General features: G+C 37.7%; 1 protein-coding gene across 2 annotated transcripts in view; it reads right to left on the bottom strand.

The window, feature by feature from the left end:
• Positions 1-18,214, bottom strand: part of LOC122808610 (lysophosphatidic acid receptor 5-like) — a 426,909-nt gene that overhangs the window by 47,367 nt on the left and 361,328 nt on the right. The window lies entirely within an intron of this gene.

The following is an 18,214-nucleotide window of genomic DNA, read 5'->3' as shown; positions in this document are numbered from 1 at the left end:
TTTATCGGTAATGCCTGAGTGTAGGATTTACTAAAAGATAACAAAAATCTGGAGATTCTGCAAAAATCTGTACAGTTGAGAGGCATGATGCCAAACTAAAGAAATAATAACAATGAGGGAGAGAAATGCACTAAACTGAAGACTCGTAACCAAAGAAATGCATGTGGACCAGAGAAAACTAAAGGAAGGTCTCCAGTCCACATGCATTTCTTTGGTTACCTATGCCAAACAGCCAAACTGTCACTCTCAAATCTAACAGCCCTTATGGAAATGCTCTGCACTCATTCTACATGACCAACATGTGCAATTCATTACTCCCAGATGTAAGATCTGAAACTAACCTTAGTCAATGTAAAAAAAAAAAAACATTTAATGACCTCAGACAAGCTCACAAAACTCTGCATGGTTTGAAATACAGCTAACTATGTTTGCGTGTGAGAGCTGTTCAGTAATGCCTAGTGCATATATATTCCTGAGCGGATGGCAGAAACTGCAAAGTGTAACACATATAAAACTTCTTTTTGTCTGTAAAAATAACATTTATATTGTAATGTCTATGTAGTAGTAGACTCCCAACCTAGACTAGTAAACACTGCATGCAAATTGTACATAGTATATCAAAGTAAACTATACTGTCTGTGAAGCTTTTCTCCTCAGGACTCTGCTGAAAAGGGGATCCCAGCTTAGTTTGACAATGGGTTCATAGGTGTTCCCTAGGCTAACAACCAGAAGGACCTTTTTAAGCTTAGCCATGCATCCCAAATCTCTGACAAGTTCGGAAACCCTTGATAAGTGTAAGCATGGGCCTGGGAGATGGACCATTTGCATGTAGCATGGGCCTGGGAGATGAACCATTTGCATGTTCACTGTATCCATTAGAGACATAGGTGCCAAATCGGGATGAATTTTTGGTTTCCCATACAATTGTCCAGGTTGCACTTGAATTGGGTTAGGGAGGAACTCTGCTTCACATGGATGGGGAGCTTGTTCCATAGATAGGGTAGTCTCTGGGATACATACCTATCTCTCCAGCAGGTCCTATTTATATCACAGGCAAGGTTTAAGTCTTTAGAATGGGTAATTCTGGTGCTGTTTGTTTTGTTGATATACATGAGGCCAATCAGAGTGGGGTCTGACAATGCCCTGTATGCCAGGCACAGATCTCCCCTCAAAAGCCTGTAGGAGACAGAATATAGAGATAGGGTCTTGAGGCAGACTGCATAATACATGTTACTTATGCCCTGTATTCTTTTAGTGAGGAGCCTCTGTGGACATTCCAGTTGTTGGATATGCCTGGTTAGGTACATACCTTAATGATAGGTCTGATGAATGCAGAATACAGCGGAACAATGACTTCCTAGGACTTAGATGCCATACCTTTGTTTATAAGTTGCACAACATAGAATTATTTCCTCACCACTGTAGATGTGATAGTCAAAGGCTAGATTACTATTTATGTGTGCCCCTAAGTCCCTTGACTACTGGGTCAACTCTAAGGGGTGTGTTATCAATATGATAGTTACCAGGGATGGATGACTTCCCAAAGGATACTATTATGCATTTCTTGGCATTAAGTTTTATCCCATGGCTCTGACACTAGTTGTTTGTCTGTGTCACCCCTCCTGGAGAACATTTGTGTCGGTGTGAGATTCAATGACAGCTCCCAATTTGCAACCATCTGCAAATTTTGTCAGTCAGAGACTGCTGACATTGGCCTTGACTTCTGAGAAGTAAATGCCAAAAAGGAGCAATCCAAGGAGCATTCCCTGAGGGACTCCACTTCTGACTGGCCTCTTTGTAGAGGTGGACTCCCCAATTTTAACTTCCTGGGTCCTGTCTGCGAGCTAGTTCACAATCCACTGGGTGACATACAGGTTTGTACCTAACCTCCTGAATTTGTCAACAATGTCCAAGTGGGGTATTGTGTCAAATGCCTTGGCCAAGTCAAGGTAGGCAGTGTGAATGATTTTACCCTCAGCCATTGCTTTGCTGACTTTCTCAAAGAAGTCCTCCAGGTTGAGTAGGCATGATCTGCCCTTGATGAAACTAAACTGGACCAAATTATCAAACCAAACAATTCCATTAATATAACACAAATAAATAAAATAAAAATAATAAATATACCACATCTATTATGCAAATAAAAAAAATCATTTTACTTCTTATGCTGCCCTGAGTCAGCAGCTTGTGACATACCCCCTTATTGCATCTTCTTACCCTCCAGCATGTTCTTCCCCTGCCTGAGTTTTTAATAGCTGTAGAAATTATGTCAGTTTTTTACTAAAGTTGAATAACAAACACTTAATGAATTGAGATGTAATGATGAAGTTATTATTAGATAAGCTAATAAAGGGAAAACTGTCGTTATTCTTAGTAAACATCAGTATTACAATATGAGTAGGAAATGCTTGGAAGATTTAGGCACCTATGAAAAGATGACATTAATGGTATATAAAATGAAGCAATTTCTAAGTTTAAGAGTTTGATTAATAAAGATGTCAGAATGTGAACTCTTTAAGAAAAAGATTTTGATAAAATGATCCCTTCTGATTAAGGATGTCAGTGGTTTATTATTTAACTAAAATTCATAAGGATATTTATCTATAATCCTCTTGGAGGTCCTATTATATCTATTTGTAGTACTATATTAGTAAATGTTGGCTGTCTAATGAATTAATAATTATTTGATGCCCCAGGTGACTACTTTGCCTTCCCATATTACAAAATTAGCTGATCTATTTATCAAATTGCAAGACATTTTTAGGTCCCCGGACATGTATTGGCTAACTTTGGATTTACAAAGTTTATATATGAATACTAAACACAAATATAGTTTACAGTCACTGCAATATTTTTTTTTTGATTATCCTATGATTCTATACATTACTGAGTTATTGGATTTTTGTTTAAAAAATGCTTAATAATTGCATTTATCATTAGCTTACAGGTACCTTGATTGGGACTTATTTTTGTTCCATGTTATGGAAAATTGATGTGTGATTATTTGAATTACAGTACATTTATAATTTTAAATTTTATTCTGATCATATTGTTAAATATTTTCATTATATTTATTTATTTATTTTTATGTAAAGGGTAAGATATTAAGTTGGCTAAATTATAATATATTAGGTTTGTGCTTTACTAGTAATGTGAGTAATTGTAGGGTGAATTTTTTGGATATTTCTTTTTTTCTACACTCTAAATTATCAAGGTACACTCTAAATTATTTAACAAACCTTCTGGCGTTTTGGATTATTTTAGTGGCTCTAGCCATCACGCTACTCACCTAACTTCATCTTTGTCTTGTGGTGAAATATTTAGTACCAGGAAGGCTTGTAGCAAGACTTTTAGATAGAAATATAAACTACAATGGACATGTTCAGTAAGTGTAATTATAATGATTTTTGTGTTGAACAAACTTACCATAAGGTTTCTGAAATGTCAAACACAGAATCTTTGGATAAATACAGAAGCTGTGTGCGAATAAATAGAGTGCTGCTGTTATGTTGTCCTTTTGCCTTAACTGATTTGTGTTATTGTATGTGTGAAAGTAAATACCACTGGCTTTAGCCCTCATGATGGAATAGGGAATGCAGTGGCTGATTGTCTACAGATGTAGAGCTGCACTGTTGTCACTGGAAAGAAAGGGTGCCATACAGATCAACAAAAAGGGTTTCGTATGGTGAGGTGGGGAAGGTTTGATAGCAAAAATGGGCATGGTCAAAATAAATATCTAAAAAAGTTATAGTACATGGATGCCACATCCAGGTACATCATACTTACATCATGACCCACCATGGGATATGCAGGAAAAGAATATTTCTCCAAATTTGAGTAATCACATACAGGTGCACCACCGACATGTCACATCCAGGAACGGCACATTCACAGTTTATCTATAAGGACCCTTCTTTGACACTCTAACATATAGCACATCCATATACTTCACAACTGTACTGCTTCCAAATATACCACAGCCACTGTATATGAAAGTGAACTTTACCCATCTCACATCCAGGTACAGCACATCTGCAGCATACCCAGGTACCTCGTGCCCCTGTACATCACATTTGTATTGCATCCAGGTATCCACTGCCACAGCATGTTAAAGTAAACAGTATATCCATGGCATATTACATTCATGTGCATCAGACTTACAGCACAGGAAAGTAAACTTTTTCCATGCCATTTCTATATATGACCTGTTAGAGATTATGAATATAAGGTTGAAATTAATTATGTTGTAAATATGCTGAAAGATCAAGCATAGAATAAAATGTTTGCTTGAATATATGTATAGAGTTTAGCAATGCAAAATGGGCATTCATACTATATGTAAATCAGACAGGCTTCTCTTCACAGCATTACAAAAAAGCCTAACAAAGCAATATTGGAAAGCAAGTATCACATGCTTTTCTCATGTTTGCAGAACAAATATCTAAACTCAGCAATACGTGATGTTTTTCAATAGGAACAGCACAGATGTTTCCTTTCATACTTCTGTTATTCTGATTGCATGCATTTGTGCATTTTCACATCAGCAGAACTGCTGACAGGACAATAGAAAAGTCTAAAAACAGACATTATGTGACTACCCACAGAAGGCAAAAAAAAGATACCAAAAGGAAATAACAAAATCTATGTGCGTGACTAGCACTCTATATAACAACTGTAGCAGAGAGAGGGACAGAGAGAGGTATTTTGTAGAAGTCATCATTCATATCTGTAATGAAGGAAAACTTTGTAAATATATGCTACAAACTGACAGAAAGAGTACGTGTTGTTTGTTATAAAAATAAGTTATCTGTAACTGTGCTTATAGCTGCCTTTATTGGTGTGCAATTTGAAAGGCTTGGTGCTTTAAACAGACTACAGATGGAGTCATGCAAAGCTCTGTGTCTCTGATTCAGCAGTAAACAGCACAGCAAGACTTTGTGTCTTAAGAAGACTTTGGATCCAGCACAGCATAGAAGCAGCACAAATTAAAATAATTTTTTCAATGGTGACCCTGACAGGACAATAGAAAAGTCTAAAAACAGACATTATGTGACTTCCCACCGAAGGCCAAAAAAGATACGAAGAGGAAATAACAAAATCTATGTGTGTGACTAGCACTCTATATAACAATTGTAGTAGTTCAGTTATGTGAGAGAGGGACAGAGAGGTATTTTGTAAAGGTCATTCATATCTGTAATGGAGGAAAACTTTGTAAATATATGCTACAATCTGACAGAAAAAGTACGTGTGGTTTGTTATAAAATAAGCTATCTGTAACTGTGCTTATAGCTGCAAAATATATTTCTTTATCAGTGTGCAATTTGAAAGGCTTGGAGCTTTAAACGGACTACAGATGGAGTCATGCAAAGCTCTGTGACTTTGATTTCAGCAGTAAACAGCACAGCAAGACTGTGTGTCTTAAGAAGACTTTGGATCCAGCACAGCACAGAAGCAGCTAACACGTAAAGAAGAGCGCACATACATTTTTCAGTGGTGACCCTAACGAACGTTCCTAGCCTGTATCCAAAAACAGGGGGAGTGAGTGGGTAATGCCTTGTATAAGGTCACTCCTGTAAAAGCACAGTAACTAACGTTTATGTGAAGTACTACAGATTTCTACAGTTTTATACAGTTTGCAGAAATAATACAGTTTATTATACGTCTAAATCTGGAGTGAGACTGTAGTGCAGGAAGGTGAGCAGTGCCATAAATTCTCCAAAAAAAGGTACAATGCAAAGTTGTAAGACTAAAACTACTAGTTTTGCTGTACTAACTTCACAATTGACTACAGAGACTTTTCAACCATCTAAAATAAGGCAGCCTGGCCATCTGCCTCTCTGTTGACTGGTAAGAAAATGTTTCTGTGTTACATAAAGTATGAATACCATAGAGGTAATAATAATAATAACAGAATGAAATGTTAGTTATACAGCATATTAGCAAATATAAAATCTTATTATGGCAAGTTAATAGTAAGGCATTATGCAAATGGATTACAGTATTTGACTGGTATCTGAAACAAAATCATGTGTGGTATAAAAAATGTTTATTGTGTGTACAATGTCATAAAAATACAGTGCATGCCACTATTCAAAGGTTAGACTGTACAGACAAAAATTTTAATGGTAAAGAATCAAGAAAAGTTAATATGTTGACATTATATTTAAATGTTAGTTATGTTCTGTCACCAGATGTAAAAGGTTTATTTCAAAATTGCAACAGCAGTCAAATCAGTTACTGACAGAACCTCTAGTACATTTTGTTACAAAAGAATGTAATAAACTTCTAAAAGACAGACACAATGAGTTCAGGAAGCTTAGACAAGTTATATATACATCTTTTCAAAAGTGCATAGGAGTTTTAGATTCAGCAGAACAGGCTACTGAAAAATATCAGAAAGACCATGCAACATTACAGGAAACTCTTCAACAGCAGTTGAAGGATAAAGAAAATAAATTAGCTAAACTGACAGGGACTGACTTCCTGCATACACAGCTAATCTGTGCAAAAGAAATATATTTTAGAATATGTTTGTGTTTTGAAAATGGTTAAACATACATGGTAGAATGGTAGAATCCAGACAAATCATTCTCAAATGTGTAGCACTTCCATTCAGTTAAAGCAAGACATTTATCAGTACTACAGTAAAGTAGAGCATATGACTGCCATTCTTAGCATAGTCAAAAGGTAAACAAAACTGTTCTAGTGTATAAAAATTAAATAAAAATAGTTACACAAAACAACTCTAGTACATAAAATTAAATAAAAATAGTTAATAAGAGTAAAGATTTAAAGTCACAAGACTGACATGTATGTATAAGTACAATGCACAAGAATAAAAGGCAGACAACAGAAAATATAAATAATGTAAATATAAACATGTCAGTTAAGCTAATATCTATTTTGTGTTTTACAATGTTTTATAATCGTATAGTAACACCACACCAAACAGTTAAAGTTCTGAATTTTAAAAAGAAATAAAATCACAGATGGTATTAGTCAAACAGTTTTTGTAAAATTAATGGAAGGTCAGTAAAATAAAAAAATACTAAATGGGCAGTTATCTGTGTTAACCATAAAATTCTTCATTTTGTTTAAGCTGGAGAATAACTAATACTTCATCACTGATGTACTAAATTAAGTAATAAACTACCTTAGAGACAGGAATTTCAAAGTTTGCACTCAGACTATTCTGTCAGGAAAAGGCACCTTCAGAGATGGCATTCCACAGAATTCTTACACTGAGATCCCTGTTTTACTCTTTTTATTAAAAATATTACTTTGATTAACCCTCTGACTTGAAAACTGTATATGCTAATGATAGTTGGATACTGGCAGGTCCCATTCACTAAGCATTTGGAAAACCACATCCAAGATGACTTTTGCACCATTTTTCAGTAGTCCACTTTTGACACACATAAACTGAAGGTTGTAAAAACAGCTATGATGCTTTTTGAGTCACAGCAAAAGGTTAAGTAAAACAAGTCCATAGATATTTTTACCCAAAGCAGTTAAAAGATTGCTGAAGTTCACACTTAAGTACATGAGAGTTCTACTGGATCTCGATCCCTCACATATCCTTTCTTACTGAATTCATAACAACAAAACGTAATCAATTTAAAGCCATCTACAACATATCAAACCATATGACTCCAAAATCTAGGCATGCCATGCCCACTAATGTGCTTGTTTCCTAAATTGTGTATGCTCATCCCTTAAGTAAACTCCTCTGTCAATACCTCTACTATTTAAAATGCCATCAATAAAACTCTGCAGGTTAAGTATCCTTTCTCCATGCTTGAGTATTACTGTGTTAGACTTCACAGAGCTAAATGGTTACCATTTAGTGCAAGAGTCGCCGTACATTCACATTCAAGTGTCTATATAGCCGCTCTGCTGCATGTCATTAACAAATATTTTGCACTCAAAAATTGTAAGACCTTATGGACAACAATAATAAATTATTCATTTTTTGCATCCTCAATGTGGACTGCCATAGTGACAGAAAATATTTTGACAACATAGTACCTGTCATAGGATTACCTCTTCTTCAGAAGTGAATGCTGGTACTGTATGTTGCAAGAACTAAAACTCTTTAGCACTCCATGTGGGGCATAAACTGTAGCATCTCCTTTCAACAGATGTAGCAAGCAGTTTGCCATATTTTAAAAGGAAATACATGCTTTTTAGTTTTGTTTTTGCTTGGCTCAAGTTGAAGGAGATAATTTTTTTCTTCTTAACTTGAAGAGGGCAACATGCAGATAAGTGGACAGCACCGAACACCAGAATAGCTAGCTGCACCTTGCCACTGATTATCTTTTGTTCAGGAAAAAGCTAATTAACCACTTAAAATATATATATGTCAATGCTGTTCTTTTCTTGGTTATGGCTATCTGTATTATTTCTACCCATATTCAGTATTCTAATTCTGCTATGATGTTTGGGATTCAGTTTGTTTGTATTCATGCAAATATCCTAATGTTACTAAACAAATAAGAATAAGCTGAAAGGTTGAGACAATTTCCTTTGAATGTTCACACATGACATATGAATACCCTTTTACTTTAACTGCAGTCTAACTGCAGCTTTATTCATCTTAGTTTTCACTGTAATGTAAAATTTTACATAAATGATTAAGGTTTATTTTATATGTGCTGATAAGCTCTGTTCTCTTCTCTTTTTTTGCATCAGTTGTATGGACAGTATTCTACTGTTTATGTACGTTTTCTTTTGATGATATTTTCATGTTTGCTACCTTTTTTTTTTTTGGTAGGTCCATTAAGTTGATAAACTGTGAAAGCGTTGTTACTTAAATGTGACTTTGATCTGTGCTGTGGCTGAAAATGATCTTAGGAGTAGATTAAATTACCTAGTTAACGAAGTAAATAGATAAGTAGATAGGCAGATAATAGATAAACAAAGAAACACATACATAAATATATTGCACTAGGGCTGAAAATCTGTGTCCTAAATCTCCAAGGTATATGGCACTATGAGTACAGATCAGGGTTTTTCCTTTGTGGCACACATGACTCCCATATCTAAGTCTCTTTCTCATGAATCAGTAGGGATGGACATCTTTAGTTTGACCATCCAGTGAGTAAAGCTAGGGAATGGAAATCTGGGTTCAAAGCTCTCCATGAAATGCAGCACAAGGTTTGAGGAACTGTATTAAAGTTTGCCATGGAATATAACTGCACAACTATGGCTGAGGGTTCTAGCTCTGTTAGGCACACAGCTATTTTCACCTTCTCACTCCTATCCCTTTCCATCTTTGTAGTGCTCTGTGACCCACTCCTCCTTACACTACCTATCTCAAACCTTCTATCTGCTAGCTTTTTCTGTTACTTTTTCCTTCCTCTCTGGACTCTGTGTATCCTGCTCCATTCGCCCTGTGGGCTCACTCCGCTCCCCTCCCTACCCCAAATTCCCACCCACCCCCAGGGGTCCTAACCTTATACTTCCCTAGTCACACCCCCTCACTCTTACAACCCATCCTGCTCTTTCCCGCTAAAAACTTAACCCCTCCCCTTTACACAAACTCTCCCCCCCTCCCTCCTTCCTCTACTGCTAAACCAACCTCCTCTCCTATTACTAGCTTCTCTCCTCTTCCTCAACTACCTTTCTTCCCATAAACTTCCACTCTCTACACCTATACCGATACTTTGTATTCTACTTTCCCACCCCTACAAATCCTCCTACTAATTCATTCCTTCTTTCCGTTTGCCTTATACCTATAACACCACCTCTCCTTAGCCTTTCTTCCACTACTGCTTTATAACTTCCTACCTCACCACTTCTACATATGACTCCATACTTACCCACCATGTTGATATTCTTAGCATTATTCTCTACCTCCCTTTATTCTTCGTACCTTCTTACCTTCTTCGAACACCCACTTAAAAACCAACCAGACTATATAAATAAACATACATCTATCATCCACACTTCTCTTACCACATTCCTAAATTCTACCTCCACCCCTAGCTATCACCTTCCCAAATTCCATAGGCACTCTCACCTCACCTATGCCTTACCCTCTGATAAAAAAATGAAACAACTAACCCTTCCTAAAAGCAACATCACATCCAGACTTATTACTCCTACCTTACAAGACGGTGATATTCACCCCAACCCTGGCCCTTCACATCCCTCCCCTCAAGTATCTAAGCCTAACTTCAATAACACCCTACTCATAGGACATCTAAATATACGAAGTGTAAATAACAAAGTACCCTACTTACATGCCCTGTTAGACATTCACCACTTTGATATTCTGTGCCTCTCAGAAACTTGGCTAAAGCCAGCCACCAAAGACACTGAGATTATACCCCAAAGCTACAATTTATATAGGTTTGATCGTTCTAAACGTAAAGGTGGTGGAGTAGCAATTCTATTTAAGAACCATCTTAGCATCTCCACCCTCCCAGCCTGTCCAACCCAGGATGTTAAAGCTGAAGCCATCATCGCTAAACTTCAATTAAATGCTCAAAAATCTCTTTACATAATCTGCATGTACATACCACCAGGCAACAATATACCCATCTTAGAAGACTTCCTCAGTTGGGTTTCCACTAACTACCCCCAAGAAACTATAATTCTGCGTGACTTTAATATAGACTGGAATACTATTAATAGTGACAATCCCTCCTGTCATATAAACTTACATGGTTTTACTCAATCCATTACCACTACAACAAGGCTTAATAAACCAAGTAAGAAACAGAGTATCTTAGACTGGATACTCATAAACAAAGTCAATGTCTCATACAAAGTAGGAACTTTGCCTGATGACTTCAGTGACCACTGTCTAACCTATATCTCTAGAGAAAAGACTGACTATCAAAACCTCCCCAACACTAGAATAATACGCTCGACCAAACACTTTAAAAGTGACTTATTTCAAAATGATCTCAAAACATGCAACTGGAACCTCTTGAAATCTCTTCCTCTTAATGAAGCAGTTTCATTCTTTAACTCGACCTTCCTTTCCATCTTGGATAAACATGCCCCTGAATGCTCTATTAGAATGAAGTCTAATATAGCCCCATGGCTCTCAAAGGAAACAAAGAAATTAATTCACACTAAAAATAAAGCTTGGGCCAAATAAAGATACCATAGAATCAGCTCTGATTTTCTCCATTTTTGCCAACTTAGAAAACTTACAAAAAAAAGCTATAATCTCTGACAAAAAAAAATACTACTGTGAACTTCAAGAAACCTATTTAAATAAACCCAAACAATTCTGGACTTCAATCAACAAACTCCTTTCACCTGGAACAGCTAAAACTCCCTCCCCCATAAACGCAGACCCAAATACCCCTAACCATACTGCTAACGCTTTTAACTCCTTTCTTATAGAAACCATTCAATTTCTTGCTAGACAACTGAATGCCAACAACTTTTACCCTCCAAATAATCTTGTTGATTCCCCCCATAACTTCACTCTTCATCCTATCTCTACCTCTTTCATCTACAAGCTTATTCTCAAACTGAAACCCTGCACCCCCTCTGCTGACAAACTCCCCTCTCTCTTTCTTCAAAAGGCTGCTAAAGAGATTGCATACCCTATATCTATACTCATTAATAGGACTATCCAAGAGGGAACCATACCAGATATATGGAAAGTCTCTCATATCATCCCACTACACAAAGGTGGTAACTCTATTGACTACACTAACTTTAGACCTATTGCTCTTCTTTCACCTCTAGCTAAGATTATGGAGAAATGTATCCATCAGCAACTTGTTCAGTATCTCTCTTTATACAACATAATAGCCAACTGTCAACATGGCTTTAGACCCCACCACAGCACCTTCACTGCCCTCCTTTCCTTTGTTGATACCATCAACAACTATCGTAACTCCAATCTTTTCACCTCTGTTCTATTCATTGACCTCTCTAAAGCTTTTGACATGGTGAACCACTCTTCCCTTATTAACATCCTTGAATCCCTCTCATTTGATAACCTGGCTTTAAAATGGTTTACTTCTTATTATTTATTTATTTATTTATTTTTATTTATCATTTGTTGACCGGGAAAGTCCGACTAGGTTCCACAGAGCCTGTTTTCAGTGGAGGCCCGGGGAGAAATGCTCCAGATGCATGTCTTTGGAATGTGGGAGGAAACCAGAGTACCCGGAGGAAACCCACGCGAACACAGGGAGAACATGCAATGGCATGGTAAGCAATATCTTAGCAACAGACATCAAGCCGTTCGTTGGGACAATCATATCTCTTCCTTATTGCCTGTTTCTATTGGAGTCCCACAGGGCTCCATTCTCGGCCCGCTTCTCTTCTCCCTTTACATAAACGATCTCAACACTGTAATCCCTCAAGCTACCTGCATCCAATATGCTGACGACTCCACTATTATTTGTTCAGCATCCACCTCTTCAGAGCTACTCTCTCTAACTCAAACTACTTTCAACACTGTAGAAACTTGGTTTACTAGACGGTACCTCCTCCTCAATGCTAAAAAAATGAAACTTCTCCTTTTCACTCCTACCACTCGAGCCTCCCCATTAAACTTCAACATCTTATCTAATGATACCACTGTCATCTCTCCTGACACTACAACTAAACTGCTAGGAATAACCATTGACAACAATCTCACTTTTGATCAACACATCAATAACATCATCAAAACTGTTAACAAAAAAATAGGATCATTATACCGTATTAAACCATTTCTTACACCTGCTACCAGAGCTACTATCGCCCACTCCCATCTGATATCTACTCTCTTTTACGCCTCACCTATTTTCACTAACCTTAAGAAGGCTAACCTAAATAAACTAGCAACTTGTTACAATAGCATTTCCCGCTTTGCCACCAGTAACCCTTTTAGAACACATCACTGTCATAACCTAAAACTCCTAGGTTGGCTTGAGCTACAAAACTGCCTTATGATCTCACAACTTACCATTGCCCACAAGATACTTTACCAACCTGACAACACCCCTATACTTTCTCAACTTTTAATACCTTATAATAATCTTACCTCCCTTCGATCTTCTTCTAAACTCATGACCAAATCTGTAAAATCCCATAACTTAGCTGGTGACTCTCTGTTCACCAATACTGTAGGTAGGACAAGGAATCAGCTACCCACTGATATCACTCTAATCCCCTCCTTACCACTCTTCAAACAAAAAATCAAACTGCACTTCCAAAATCACTGGCTTTGTTCCTGTAGGACTCCTGACTAAGCTTCTTCATTCCCCCTACTCTACTATAACTATTCACTGTACTTATTAGCTATACATATACTTTCTTCTTATCACCTTGCTGCTCTCCTCTTATGCTCTGACCCACTCCTCCTTTTTCTCTCCCCTGTCCTCTTTTCCATCTTATTACTTCTTCTCCTTACTAGACCATTGCTTCTCACTCTTCTCCTCCCTTGTATTTCTTCATTAATCCCTTCGTATGTCCTGTACTAATTCTTTCTCTCCAACTGACTATCTAAAACAATTTGCTAATCTTTAGCTTTTTAATTGTGATGCTTCTACTGAACTAGTATATTTTTTGGTGTGCCTTAGGTATTTTTTTATTCTTATTACTAAATGTATATTCTTACTGTACTTTTTTATTATGTCTCTTTGTAATTGATTTATGTGAGGAGCTTTTCTCCCCGGGCCTCTACTGAAAATGGACATATATCCAGCTAGACTAGCCCGGTTAACAAATGTAAAATAAAATAAATAAATAAATAAAATAATCCTATGCGGCATACAGCACTAGGCCATTTTGGGCTAGGATCTAGGATTTCCTAGAATGTGATATTTGGGTAGAAGATTTTTTTTTTTTTTAGCATTTAATGACATGGTTTTCTGTTTCTATGCATCCATTGTATGCAGTACCAAAATAGAAAATTAGGGCTTATGGGTTGTTGTTTTTTATGCAAGATTTATGATGGAGATTTAGGTTTTAGGCCATCCAAGGCACACAGAACTAGAGCTAAAGATCTTAGGTTTAACCCTCCACAGGACACAGAAAAAAAAACAAAAGCTTCTGTGATGTAGTCAGCTAGCACATTCAGCTGTTAACTGAAAAGTTGGAGGTTCAAGCCCACCCTGGTATGTTGTCTTCATCTGGCAGTTATCACAATAGATAGTTAGTGAGAGGCTTCCTGTAATCTAGAGTTTGGTTCTTACAATCTCCATTTGCCCACTGCATGACTGAGCAAGTCACTTAACCAAACAGTGCCCTGGAAGTTGGGCTAGGCTTCTTTCAATAGTCTTTTAGGCTACATGGCTCATAACTACTTAAGAAAATTACACATTAAGATACCTCTAGTTTTATTAATGGAGACGATCTTCTACTGATGTGTGACGCTCTTTGCAAAGTTATCATCACAGAGGTCATAAACAGGAACAAAGGAACTACAGACAAAAAACAATCTAGACTGGTAAAAGAAGATCATATCTAGTTATGTTAACTGATTGCTATGAAAGAGACACTGAAGCACTAGCTGGGATCAACTCTATGGACAAAGCTTACCTCAGGTGAGCTAAAACTGGTGACACAATCCCACATTCTGACATCATTGACAAACCGATCAAACTCAGTATAATCCCTATACTCATCACTCATCAGACCAATGATTGAGTACAATGCCCCATTCGGAATGTATCTGACCCGACACTTGCAGCAGCTGGAGAGGCCACAAAAGTTCCTCACCAAAAGGATAAAGGGTCTCAAACATCTGTCCTATGCTGCCCGACTGAAAGAACTCCAGCTCTATTCAGTGCTCAGAGGTGACCTTTGCCTAACATACAAGGCCATGTCAAACCCAGATTTGATGAATATGCTTCACCTCAACAAATCTAGATCCGTCAGAGCCACAAGGCGGAGACTTAAACCTCGACACGGCTATTAATAGGACGTGCTGGAGGGATAGATTCATCACCCAAAGACTCCCTATGCTGTGGAATAAAATCCCGGTATATGTGAGGCAGAGCACCTCGCTGGCCTTGTTCAAGAGAAATCTTGACCAATGGATGGGAGATCGCAGATATACCCCAGGGATTACCTCAGTGTCACTGCTCAACAGAGGCACAGCAAAATAATGGGTATAGTTCCCCATACTAAAGGGGTGGCGTAAGCCACAAAACTATGGGCTAGGCTTGTAAATGCCCTTGGGCAGATAGCCTAGTATGAACCTATGAACCTATGAACCTATAACCCATTGAATTGCCAGATGTCTCACTGACATTCACCATTCTATTAGAATTAATGGTGCACTATCCTCCCAGGGACCTATTACCAGTGGTATGCCAGACAGCTCTGTTATGGAACCATTTCTATTTGGTACCTACTTCTCTGATGTTAAATCTGACATTAAAGGCCTCTGGCTGACCATATTCATTAATGGGTGTTAGCCTGAGGCCACCATCAATTCCACCGAAGAAGCTTATATTCTTCAAGAGGATGTAGCTTGGACAAACATGTAATGCCAGGATCATGGTCTAGAGCAAATGCAAATAAATGCAGCATCATACAGTTTCTGACAGGTAATCTCACACACCTACCATATAAATGACACACACCTTAACACAGGCACTCTCATTCATGGGTAATAAGATCTCCTTTGACCAGTCAATAACAAAACATTGTAACGCAATCAAATGCTTACTAAGAGAATATGCACTAGGTCAGAAGAGGTCATCATTCCTCTTTATTCATCCTTCATCAGGGCCATACTGGACTACAATCCACCCTTTGGTACGTACCTATGCAAACACATTACCTACCTTAAAAACACAGCAGTTTCTCACTAATAAAATCTTGGGTGTGAACTCTAAAAACTGTCTATTGTTTCTGTCTCCTACAAACTCCTACAGGGAGGCTGGCCTACAAGGTTATAAATGATCACTCTTGTTTGATCTACTACAAATACATAAAACTGGTAATAACACAGATATACCAGATCAAGGGAACTAAATCTATACTGCATCAGATGGAGGACTTACTGGCATAACAGCTATCTCTCCCAAGGAATTCCTCACCTCTGGAACAAAGCCCAGCTTTCTGCAAAGCAAAGCATGTCCTTCACTATCTTCAAATCTACCTTAAATAAATGAAAGAAAAGCAGCAAATTGATGTCCAGCCCATCATCCCTGTCCCGTAAGGATAGTGGAAATAACTACCTGGGTATACCAGTAGAACTGCAGTGGATAAGCTTCAAAAGGCTTAACTGGTCTATTAGCTGGTGGCAACCAGTAGCGTAGCAAGGGCTGGGTGAGAGGGATAACTGCCCCAGGTGCAAAGTGTTGGGGGGCACAATCAGCCTGTCCAGATCTCTCTTTAATGCAATACTGTTTTTTTAAAAAGCCAGTATTGCACTTGCTGCCAAATGTGAGCTCTGTTGCACTCTGTGTGTGGTGTAAACTGAGGTGTTGCAAGCAGTTTGTTACAGTTTAAAAATAAACATTTTTTGTAATTAAAACAAGAAAATTGTAGTGGTCCATGCAAAAAAGGTATAAAATGTACCAACTGTTTGCTATATTTGTAGCAAGCAGTTTTCTACAGTTTAAAAAGTTTTCTTTTTTTAAACGAAAACATGAGCACCACAGCACTTTGTTCAGGGAAGGTATAAACTGCAGTAACTTTTTGTTACATTTGTAGCATACAGTTTTCTACAGTTTAAAAGAAAGAAAATAAAAAATAACTACATTCTATTCCATTTGGTCTATACAAATATTTCCTCCTTGCCATAAGGGTTAGCACTACATATGTCACTAGAAATGTTCAGGCACTTCAATTTTGGGTTCAGACTCTGCATAAAGCATGTTTATTTACTGAGATTTGATTACCAGGAAAGTCTGACTGTGTAGGAGCTCATTTTCAGCAGAGACCCAGGGAGAAAAGCTCCGAAGTATTACAGATCATTTTAAGAATGCTAATTTTATACTCTTTAAAAAATAATCCAAAAGAAAGCATCAGTTAAGAATAGACACAAGTTATATGATAATGATTTAATACTTAGAGAAATTTTAGCCAGTTTATAGAGAAATTAAAAGGTACATTAGTATAATACAAACAAGAATTGCAATACAAAGTGAGAGAAAAATGGGCTTACGATATATTTACATAGAAATCCAGGGGAGAACAAAAGATAAAAGTAAGGAAGTGAGTGAAGAAGGGATAATAAGGATATGTAAGGTATGAATAAGTATTTGTCCACATTTAAGCATATAGTTTATCCTGGTGGTGAGAAAGAACAGAGCCAACTTTTGCCTAGGAAGTGTTTCAGAACAATTTTGAATGATGGGAAGGAGGGTATTGAACTGATGGACAGAGATAAGGAGTTCCAGGCCTTAGCAAACTGGCACAAGCAGAGACAACGCACAGCTGATTTGATAGGTCTGTGGATAGACACGAGTTTTGATCATTGGATTATAATGACCAACTAAGGACATAGTTTTATAGAATGGGGCTCAGGCACCTAGGCAGCTAGACATTTTCTTGTGGTACATTTGGTTGGGACACATGGCTGAAGTGACATTTAGCTGACTGAAATATGACGGTTGCAAATTCCCAGCAGGCAGTATGGCAGGCATTAGCTGCAGGTGGCCAGTGGGAAGTGGGCATGTTACTGGCAGTAACATTGCAGTGCACAATGCGCAGTTCCCTTACTATGGTTGTGTGTGGACCACTGCCCCCTTCACAGTGTCTAGGGAACATTAACTAAAAAGTATACAGCAGCATAAATGTGACTACAGTAGCATGCAGGATTTCCTCCATGCAGTAGCACACTTCTATGTGTTGTACTTACATAACCATGTACTGTACACTGAGCACAACACACATTACTTCCCCTGTCCCCATGCTGTAACACACTTCTACATGTTGTACTTACATAACCATGTACTGTACACTGAGCACAATGCTCATTACTTCCCCTGTCCTCATGCTGTAACACACTTCTACATTTTGTAGTTGCATAAGTATGTTCTGTATACTAAGGAAAACACTCATTACTTCTCCTGTCCTCATGCTGTAGCACAGCTCTACATGTTGTACTTACATAACCATGTACCATACCCTGAGCACAACACTCATTACTTCCCCTGTCCCCACGCTGTAGCACACTTCTACCTGTTGTACTTACATAAGTATGTAATGTACACTAAGCACAACACTCATTACTTCCCCTGGCCCCACGCTGTAGCACACTTCTACCTGTTGTACTTACATAAGTATGTAATGT

The sequence above is a fragment of the Protopterus annectens genome, chromosome 8.part0, assembly GCF_019279795.1.
Source record: "Protopterus annectens isolate FY-2018-M chromosome 8.part0, PAN1.0, whole genome shotgun sequence".
In the NCBI taxonomy this organism is placed as follows: domain Eukaryota; kingdom Metazoa; phylum Chordata; order Ceratodontiformes; family Protopteridae; genus Protopterus; species Protopterus annectens.
This window is presented reverse-complemented; position numbering and strand designations above follow the sequence as displayed.